Here is a 9,861-nt window from a genome sequence, read left to right as displayed (position 1 = left end):
AAAACATTAAAGGTAATAGATTTTGCAGTAAAAGATGAAATTTCTATTCGTGTACTCTCAAACTGTTGTGCCCGCAGCAACTCCAGAGCACATCATCTGGAGGCATTTTTTGTTTGACCTAGTCATTTCTAACAAATGTTAAATTATTAGGCAGCAATATATCGTCAAAAAATATTTAAAAAACTTATGTTTTCACGCAAAGAAAATATTGTTATCTACATACAATATAAATTTAGTTCTGGATAAAGTAATTATACTACAATATATACTTGAAGATTGCCATAATCGTATACCAAGACTCCTAAAAATGTATAATATGCACAAGATTATCTAAACTTCAAAATAGAAAGAAATGACCACATTAATTAATGAATCACATTACAAAATTTATACTATTGTTACAGCAAAACGAAAATATGTAAAAGAAGTAAAATGAAAGTTCTCATTTTACTAAATAATTTAGGAATATTGTACAGTGAGGCTATTGGGCTGTGAGATAATAAAAAAAAATAAGATCCCTTCCTTCTGGTGAATTCTATTAGAGAGGTGTACAATCACTATATCAAAAGCTCCTCTATTCTACGTCTCTCTTAATAATTATTATAAAACATGTCTGTCCAAACTCTAATGTTACTATTAGAACGATTTCCGAAGTGGAAATTGAAACGTCAATAAAGGTACTTTAACCTTTAATTGTGGCTTATTCCCATTTAAATAGTAATTACTCTAATGTTACTACTTTGAAGTAGTCTACTTTAAGCATCAGCAAGAATCGTCACCACCTGACTTGACAATGGCAACTGCGACCTTGCCGAAACGTCGTCAAAATAATGGTTTTACTCAAAACCAAAATTATTCAACGCGGAGTCAAACCCGGAAAACCACAGAAACCACATACAACTCCCGCGGAAATTTCTAGTGAAACTCGTCATTTAAAGCTACTCCTAAATATGTAAACTTATAAACTTGTTCTAGTTCGGCGTTATTGAGAAAAATGTGACAGTTCTCATTGATATTGCTATTTTAGTTTTTTAAACATTTATCATCAGTCCCATTGCTTAACTTGCATTATTTACTTCATCTAATATATTTTGTAAGCCTCCTATTATTTCTGTGATTAGTACGGTCTCGTCAACCTATCTGATATTATTAATTTATTTTTCGTTCACCAGTTACGACGTCGTCTAGCACTTCTTTGATTATGCATTACGATTATAAGGTAAACAATAATGGAGACATCACACAGCTTTCTCAGACACCTCTTTGGATGTGGATATTTTTAACAATATTATCGGAATATCGTACGAATGCTTCTTGGTTGCAATAAAGGTTTTAAATTATGCGGAGATGTTTTCTGTCTTCAGCTTCAGTAATTGATTCTTTACTGCAGAGTATTTTTTAGAAGCCAAAAATAACTTTTAAATTTATTTTTTTATTATAGTAGTATCACAAATGATGTATCACGTTTTTAAATTGAAAGTCACGCAAGATTGTTTAAAAGGTTTAAACATAATTAGCAGTCGTTTGTCTTGTACTAATAAAAGATATGTAGTGGAACACAGTGTAAAATAGGTTGTTTGTGTATTAAAGTACAAATATTTAAATATACAAAATAGTAATTTATATACAGGGTGGCCGGATAACAACAAAATAAAAGCAGATTATCAGAAACTGCGACAACTTTTTTGAAAAAGTCAGTGACACGTCGATTTTTGATTGAAGGGGGACACTTCGCTCTTGTATTTCCCAGTATTTTACTCTGACACCTAGTCAAAGTAATAATGACTTCATCATTTTTTAATGGTAATAGGGGCAAATGATATCTTGTTTTAATGTGGAACAATGACACAATTTTAATGAAAAATCATAGAAAATCCCTAAAAATGAGAGTTTATAAAGTTATTTTTGTTAATTTGTTGCTTATTGAAAAAATAGCTTCAAATGTCAATTTTTCGAAAATTAATAATATTTTTTTTAAATGCACGAAAACTTTAATTTTGCTCGATAATAGGGTCACATTACATGTATTTAGCTATAAAAAAAGGATGTTTTCCTTAACAGTTATTGCAAACTTAAAATTGTTTGTCCCAGAAAGCTTTTATCTACAACGTTATTATAGGCTACAGCTATTAGAGGTCTAAATGAATTCTGAAAGCACCAAATAAAATAAAAAGGCTTACTTTATAAAATTAATTCATTTAGAAATTAAAATATTAATATAACAATAAAACACGGAAAAATTCATAAATTCGGTTTTTAAAATGTTTTTTTTTTATTTGGTGTACCTTGTTGCATCGATTATAAATATTCTATTAGTTAATTATTGAATTGTTGATTTAACCGAGAAATTTATTTAAACAAATTAAAACAAATATTTATTTTGCAAAATTTTACTTTTTTCTTATTATTAGTAGTAGATATAAAAGGTTATGAAAAGATAGGTAAATTAAATATTTATGTATCATATTTATAAATAATATCTTTCAAAAAAAAAAACATTTTTACAAAATAATTAGATTTTTATTTGAAAATCAAATATATACGAGTTAATTTTTTTGAATTATGCTTATTATTTTACAATTACTTTTCTTGACTGAAAAACAGTACAAATATGTTTTAAACAAATTAATTGTTATTTGTATAATTATAAATAAAAATAGTAAAATTAAGTATGTAAATTGTAATATGTTAATTATATATACAGATTAATTCCATACTTTATATCTATATACAAAGTTTACAAAAAGTAATTTGTGTAAAATATATTTATAATGTTTTTGAGAAACAGTAATTGTAAAAATTATAAGCATAATTCAAGAAAAATGAACAAGTATCGATTTCATTTTCAAATAAAAAATTAATGTTTGTAAAATTTATTGGTAAAAGGTATTATTTATAACTATAATACATAAATTTTTAACTTACTTATTGTTTCATAACCTTTTCTATTACTAGTAATAAGAGAAAAGTAAAATTTGGCAAGATAAATATTTATTTTAAATTGTTTAAACAGATTACTCGGTTAAATAAATAATTCACAAAAAATAACTAAATGCATTTTTATAATCTATGCCACGTGGTACCCCCAATTTAAAAAAAACATTGATTTGAAGCGGAAATATTGAGACTTTTATAAATTTGAACTTATGAATTCAGCTTTTAAAGCCTTTATCTTTGGCGCATCATGGACTTTTAATGTTTTAAATATTTGTTTTTAAATTGCTTAGTGTTTATAAACAAAGCCCCGGTGAATTTTTGAAAAAAGGCTAACTCAGGTTTTAAGTCTTAGCCTTCGTGCTAACCAAGTTTAACGAGTTAGAATTCGTGTACAAATTAGAACCTAACGAATACAAAAAAAAACAACTTTATATATTTTATTCCTACTGGGTTATTTTAATTATTTATAAGCTTAAAATTACAGTATTTTTGCAAACTTATTTTAATAATTTGCATTTTGCAGAGATTGCAAGATTAAGTGAAACTTTCTGAAATTTTTAAAGTTGAATATTTGTAACGTGGTCCTTATTTTTAAGTAGGAATAATTTATTTTGTGCATTTTTAGAAAAGTTGTTAATCATTTTAAAAAAATCAACTTTTGAAGCTATTTTTGCAATAATTGAGCAACAAATTAACAAAAATAACTTTACAAACCCTCATTTTAAAGAAGTATTTAAAATCAAATAGCGATCTTACACTGTTTATATATTATTTATAAGTAAAAAATGACATTTAATCGTTTGCATATTTTGTTTATTACCTATTGCTATTACCAAATTTATCAAAAGCAGTTGTTAGATACCTGTATCAACGAATGTAACCGTAAAATTCTTAGTTCCCTGGTCTATTAGTAAAAAAATTTGGGGAAGCTGTAGGAAATGTAGGTAACAAAAGAAGAGAAACTTAAAGGCCTGTAGTTGATTAAGCTAGTGAAGTTACAGAGTTCCATGATCACCTAGATTCCATGTTAAATACGACTTAGTAACTGTATCTAGAATTAACCGACCTAGCGCCCAAGTTATTTTGAGAAACAACAAATTCCATCTACATAAAATACACTCAGTGCAGGAACTTAAGGAGGATGATTATGACCGTAGTATAGTTTTATGAGATAATTAGTGAGCGAGCTGTACCGATCCACAGTTTCTAATTAATATATATGTTTTCGATGAATGCATTTGTTTTACAAACCAAACTTTAATACGTCACAATTAACGTTATGTTTACGTTAGTTTTTAAACTACACAATTTTTCACGAGGTGCATATAGATACACCACAATCGCACAAATTAAACTTATGGGCGAGTATTTGCGGTGATCGACTGGTAGGATCATTTTTTACCTTGTGATTCGACTGGCGAAATTAATTTACAGTATATGTTATGTCGACATCTAATTTAATCTTAAATAAGTTTTAATTTATTTATGTTTTGTATTTTAAGAACGATTTCCGAAGTGGAAATCGAAACGTCAAGAGAAAACTGATTTTAAACTTAAATTGTCGCTTTTTCTCAATAAAAATATTAATTGCATTTTTTCTAATTTAAGACAGATTAGGCCGAAAGCGAGTTGAATTTTAAATTCAGGAGGATATAATAATAATTTATTGTAAATAAACTGACCATACAATAACTTTTATTGTATTAATTTAAGGTAAATAAAATAACTACTTCTTAAAATTGAAATTCAGTGAATAGTTATTGTTACACTGCATCTATAACACCCAACAGACGCTCCTCGTATAAAATATTTTGGAAAAGTATGTGTTCGCGAAGTTTCTCTTTATTTTATATAATTTCTATGCCTTACCCATCGATTGATGTGCGTAAATAGATAATTTGACTGATATGCCCCCCAACGTCGTCTGATTTATATCATCCAATTTATTTTAGAACCCTCCTCGCCCCTCATTTCGCTACAAAACATCCCCGTCATTTTTTTAGCCTCGCGCTGCTTTAACCGTTCCAAAAATAGCCCCCCATCTTTAGGTTGGAGCCCGGCGCGCAACGGAACAGAGGGTGAAATTCAGTGCGTGCGCAACTCGATACCGTAGTCATGGCTGCCCGATATGGCACGCATTGCTTTTCTCCATTCTATACTCTTATTCATTTCCAAGATTTCTTTTGAATTTTTAATGTTAAAAGAAAAGATCACTTAGGAAAAACCGGTACAGTGCGGTAAACTGATAGGCATACCCCGGCGAATTCACCAATGCTTATAGTCAAGTGCGTGATATCGAAAAAAAATCTCTGTTTACAGTGGTGAACGGTTTTTAAAAACAAATAATATGACAATCTGAATAATCTTTTTAATCGAGTGCTTTGATAAATTTTGTAATAATATTTTTTAATGTCTTTACGTACAGGGTGCCAAAGAAGAGTTAAAGAATTTAAATTTTGACCAAATTTCGACCAATTTATCAATGAAACGTTTTTTATATTGAACTGAAGAACCTGAGTTGTTGTATATTAAAGAAATTAATTGGTAACGTACAGTATAGCCTTTACTTTTTTAATTAATAAACAGAACACAAGCGTACCGATAATATTAGCCATCTGCGTTTAGTTTGGCTTATTTCAAAAAGTAGTAGTTCGCAGCTGGGGTAGGTCAGGATCAAACGTCAGGGTTGTCAGCTCGATAGGAATTGTTCTCATAGTATCTTCACCTGGGATTTTCTGGCATAGATTTATTCATAATTTTTTTTATTCCCAGTTTGTAATACATTTCGTTTATTGTGGGGATTTTCTGGTATAGATTCATTCATAATTTTTTTTATATTCCCAGTTTGTAATACATTTCGTTTATTGTTGATTTTTACTTTTGCATTGTCATATTTGTGTAGTTTTTTATTCTACAGTTGTTTTATGTGTTTAACTTTTCTGACATTCCACAGTTGACAATTTTTGCTCTTCTTTTTTATATCATTCTGCGGCAACTGTTTATTCTTATTTATATCCTTTAAACATTTTTTTTGTTTATTTATCTTTTATTTTTTATTTGTAATATTTTATAATAACTCCCAGTAGTATTTTAACTCTGCTAAATGTAGTGCTTTAGCTTTAATTGCACTAACGATATTCTTTATTTTCATTAACGAGTCAGGTTAGAAAATCATTTATCATTTTTACTCACTTCGCTGTGTCAGTTTTCTTTTTAATTGGTTTTTCTGAAAACTGATTCCAGGAGAGTCGTTGTTTGTATCTATAAATAAGTCAGTATTCAACAAAACTTCATCAACTTCTTTAGAATTAAAAAAAAATTAACGAATTATCATTTAAAGCTAATTGTCACTAAAAATAACTTTTTAAAACGTTATTTTTTTCAAAACCTAAACTTTAACTGACTTTGAAATGTTAAAGGAGCCAACCTTGTATTCTTGTATCTTGTTTCAGAATTGACGTGATTCTTCTCGTTATTATTTTTTTAGTTTGTGATACGTTTTATTTATTCTACGGTATTGTTTTTGTCAGCGACATCGCTGAATTCTGATTTATTTTGTCAGACACGTCACACAAATATATTTCTTACACTATCTGTCCCAAAACCTGTTCCCAATCCCTACCACTTTATACTTTATTGTTTTATTACACATGTCTGTAGTCTCCTTTTACGTAAACCAGTTTCTCTCGTAGGTATTTAACTTCCTTACATATTTCGAGCAGATATCCTATCGATTATACTGGAAACGAAAATTAGGAGAAGATTTTTAAATTAAATAAATATTTAAATGTACTAATTTTTAAGGTTTTAATCTTGCCCCTAAATTTACTTTTTAGGTTCCAAAAAACAGTTTTCTGATTAATTTTTTTTAACTGCAGTCTGTTTCCTTCTTTTATTTATGGAGTAACGGCTTCCTTCATTTTAAATTCTACCCTTTTTAGTTTTATTATTTAGTCTTTGTAATTAGGTATAGATAGATTTACCATTTTGATTTTATGTAAATACGAAAATCAGCCTTTTAAAAAGGTGTATGTGGTTTTTTATACACTTTTATTTTAAATTTTAAAATTTTCCTAAATAACACGTTAATAAATATTACTTTATCTGAAGCATGTACTTTAGTGTTCTGTGATTTTTCCAAGTAAAATACTTAAGATTTTTTTACCTTCATCATCATCATTATCATTCATATGTTAAATTTTTTTAATATCCGTAAATCCATAATTCATCTGATATTGCCATAAAATCTCTCTAAGGCATTCTTTCTTTTATCCTAAAATCATTTGGCATCGTTTGCATCAGCTTAGAGGCGAGTATCATCAAAACGATCAGATGCATTACTATTTACTGTCTAAGTCTTCGATATTATGTATATTATATATATATATATATATATATATATATATATATATATATATATATATATATATATATAGAAATCTCTTCTTCATAACGAATATTTTTGCATTCTACTCTTTTCTTTCCCCTTTTCAAAATTTTCTTTCATGTTTTTCATCGCCTCTAGATTCTTTTAGTAACTAATTATATTCTCTTACTTTAAATCTTTTTGACCAGCACTTTCCTTGGCCCATAAATCAGCAGCCATTTTTGACATATTTGTTGATATATCTTCCATCATTTCTACTAGTCGCCCTATTTCCGCTACTTGACATCTGATTTTTAGCATTCATTTACAGAAATAAAATTTTTCGAAACTTTTTTATTATTAAAATAAAAATTTTCTTTTTTTTACTTGTCCCTTTACAATTAGTAACATTACATAGACTGTGATAATACAGCTGTTTCGCGAATACACACTAATTATGTCTTCTGTTGGTAAACAATTTGAATTACGATCTATTGTTAAATAGTTTTTGAATAACACTACAATTCATGTAGATTAAATTCAAACTTTCTCAGAAATGTTTTTTTCTATAATACTCTTTATGGTAAACACTTATAGGTACACCAATTGTATTTACTTACGTATCTTCTTATAGATACACCAATGGTATTTACTTGGAACTTAAAAAATAAATCAATCAAATTATTGATATCTTTCTTTGCAGTTGGCACATATTTCCGTCTGGCCTTTATTCCTTGTTGGCCTTTAACCACGACTTTAAGTAATCTCGTTTCTTACTCCAATTGTATCAGCCATTGTAGGACTTGTTTCCCTAACTATAGGTTTCACTCGCGTATGCAGCTGTTGAACTGTCGAGGAATAATTGTTTCATATAGCTGCCGACCGAGACACATTTAATCAGCTTGTTAATACGACGATAGCCTACGCTTGAAAACAAGCACGACACAAAAAAAAATGTAGCCGTTGTAATGATATTGCTTCATCTTTTCTATGTCCTTTCTATATTTTTTCTTTTATTGCATGTTATTTATGTCGTACTCTAATGTCTAGCGTTTTCAGCAATCTTCAGTTTGTAAATCTCTGGTGGTCATTGTATTGTCGAGGTCTCTTCAAAACTGTCTCTCAAAACGCTGCAAAACAAGCATCACCAAACAGTGCAGATTAAAATAAAATCGGGGATAGAATAAATATTGCACTAGAAATTAAAAAGCTTATTGCCAAAAAAAGAAGATTAAAATCCAAATGGCAACAAAGTCGAAATCTGTCAAAAAAAACTTAACACGATTTAATAGATACGACCATTCAATATGGAAACCAATCACATCATCCTCAAACATAAAAAGGTATCGCCACCAGAATGAAAAATCACAGCCACACAGAACCAATGAGCAAGAAGCGATGAAGAAAAATCAGAATTATTGGCTAAACATTTATTAACAATATTCCAACCACACAACAATGATGATTAAGAAATTATTAATTGGAGGGAAAAGAAAAAAGACAGTTAAGATTTGATTTCATGTACAGTGCGTCTGTCTATCCGCTTATACGTATTTCACCCCAATAGGGATCATCAGAGACCTATTCACAGTCGCTCTGAAAATAAATCTTTTCTGTCTTAGGAAGCAACTCTAACATGGCTTCGTATAGACGCAAATAGCGACATCTAATATTAAAATCCGTAAACCGAATTTGGTTTCGAAAATTAGTTTACGGATTTTAAATTATTAATTATTCAAATTTAGAACAACCATTAGTAAAACCAATAAGACTAACAACGTAAAAAGAACTTAAAGAAGAAATCTTAAGATTAAATATCAAAAAGTCACCAGGAATTGATCTAATAACACCAAAAATACTATAAGAATTGTCCAAAAAGGGTATATTAATCCTTACATATATATGTATTTAACGTAATATTAAGGTGTAATTATTTACCTAACAATCTAAAAATTTCAGAAATACTTTTATTTTAAAAACCAGGAAAGGGTCCCAGTGAAGTCTCATCTTATCGACCTATCAGTCTGTTATCAATAATCTCCAAATTACTAGAGAAACTTTTAATAAAAAAAAAAAGATCCAGACTTTACACGCGCAGACTGGATATATAAATATATATATATCCCATATAAGAATAACCGATAAAATCAACTTTTCATTAGAAGAAAACGAATATTGCCTTAGGGTATCACTAGATGTAAGTCGAGCTTCTGATAAGGTTTGGCATAAATAACTTCATTATAAAATTAAACAAATAGTACCACCATTCTTTCAAATACTTAAATTATACTCCGAAAACCGACAGTTCAGAACAAAATTAAATGAAGAAATATTCAAAATGCATCCCATTATGGCAAGAATTCCGGAAAGCAGCGTCATGGAATCTCTAGTTATTATATACGTCTGATCAACCAACTTCAAATAACGTAACAATTGGTACATTTGCACATGACATAGTAGCACTCACAAGTTATAAATACATCAACATAGCTACACAACACAACTCCAAGACTACTTGCAAAACAGGTCATCCCACATAACTTTCACTTTACGATGAG

The 9,861-nt window shown here is 28.9% G+C and overlaps 1 protein-coding gene across 6 annotated transcripts in view; it reads left to right on the top strand.

Moving 5' to 3' along the window:
* The window catches only part of dnc (phosphodiesterase dunce), a 760,818-nt gene that overhangs the window by 330,027 nt on the left and 420,930 nt on the right, over positions 1-9,861 (top strand). Inside the window, exon 1 of one of the 6 annotated variants that reach the window (XM_072526400.1) lies at positions 5,080-5,481. The exons of 4 other annotated variants lie outside the window; for them this stretch is intronic. The gene's annotated coding sequence lies outside the window, so the exon portion shown is untranslated. Of the gene's footprint in view, positions 1-5,079; positions 5,482-9,861 lie in introns of those variants that run through there. One more of the 6 variants, XM_072526401.1, reaches the window with a different exon arrangement.

This window comes from Diabrotica undecimpunctata, chromosome 3, assembly GCF_040954645.1.
Source record: "Diabrotica undecimpunctata isolate CICGRU chromosome 3, icDiaUnde3, whole genome shotgun sequence".
Taxonomy (NCBI): domain Eukaryota; kingdom Metazoa; phylum Arthropoda; class Insecta; order Coleoptera; family Chrysomelidae; genus Diabrotica; species Diabrotica undecimpunctata.
Note: the sequence above shows the minus strand (reverse complement) of the source record. Positions and strands in the feature narration are given on the sequence as shown.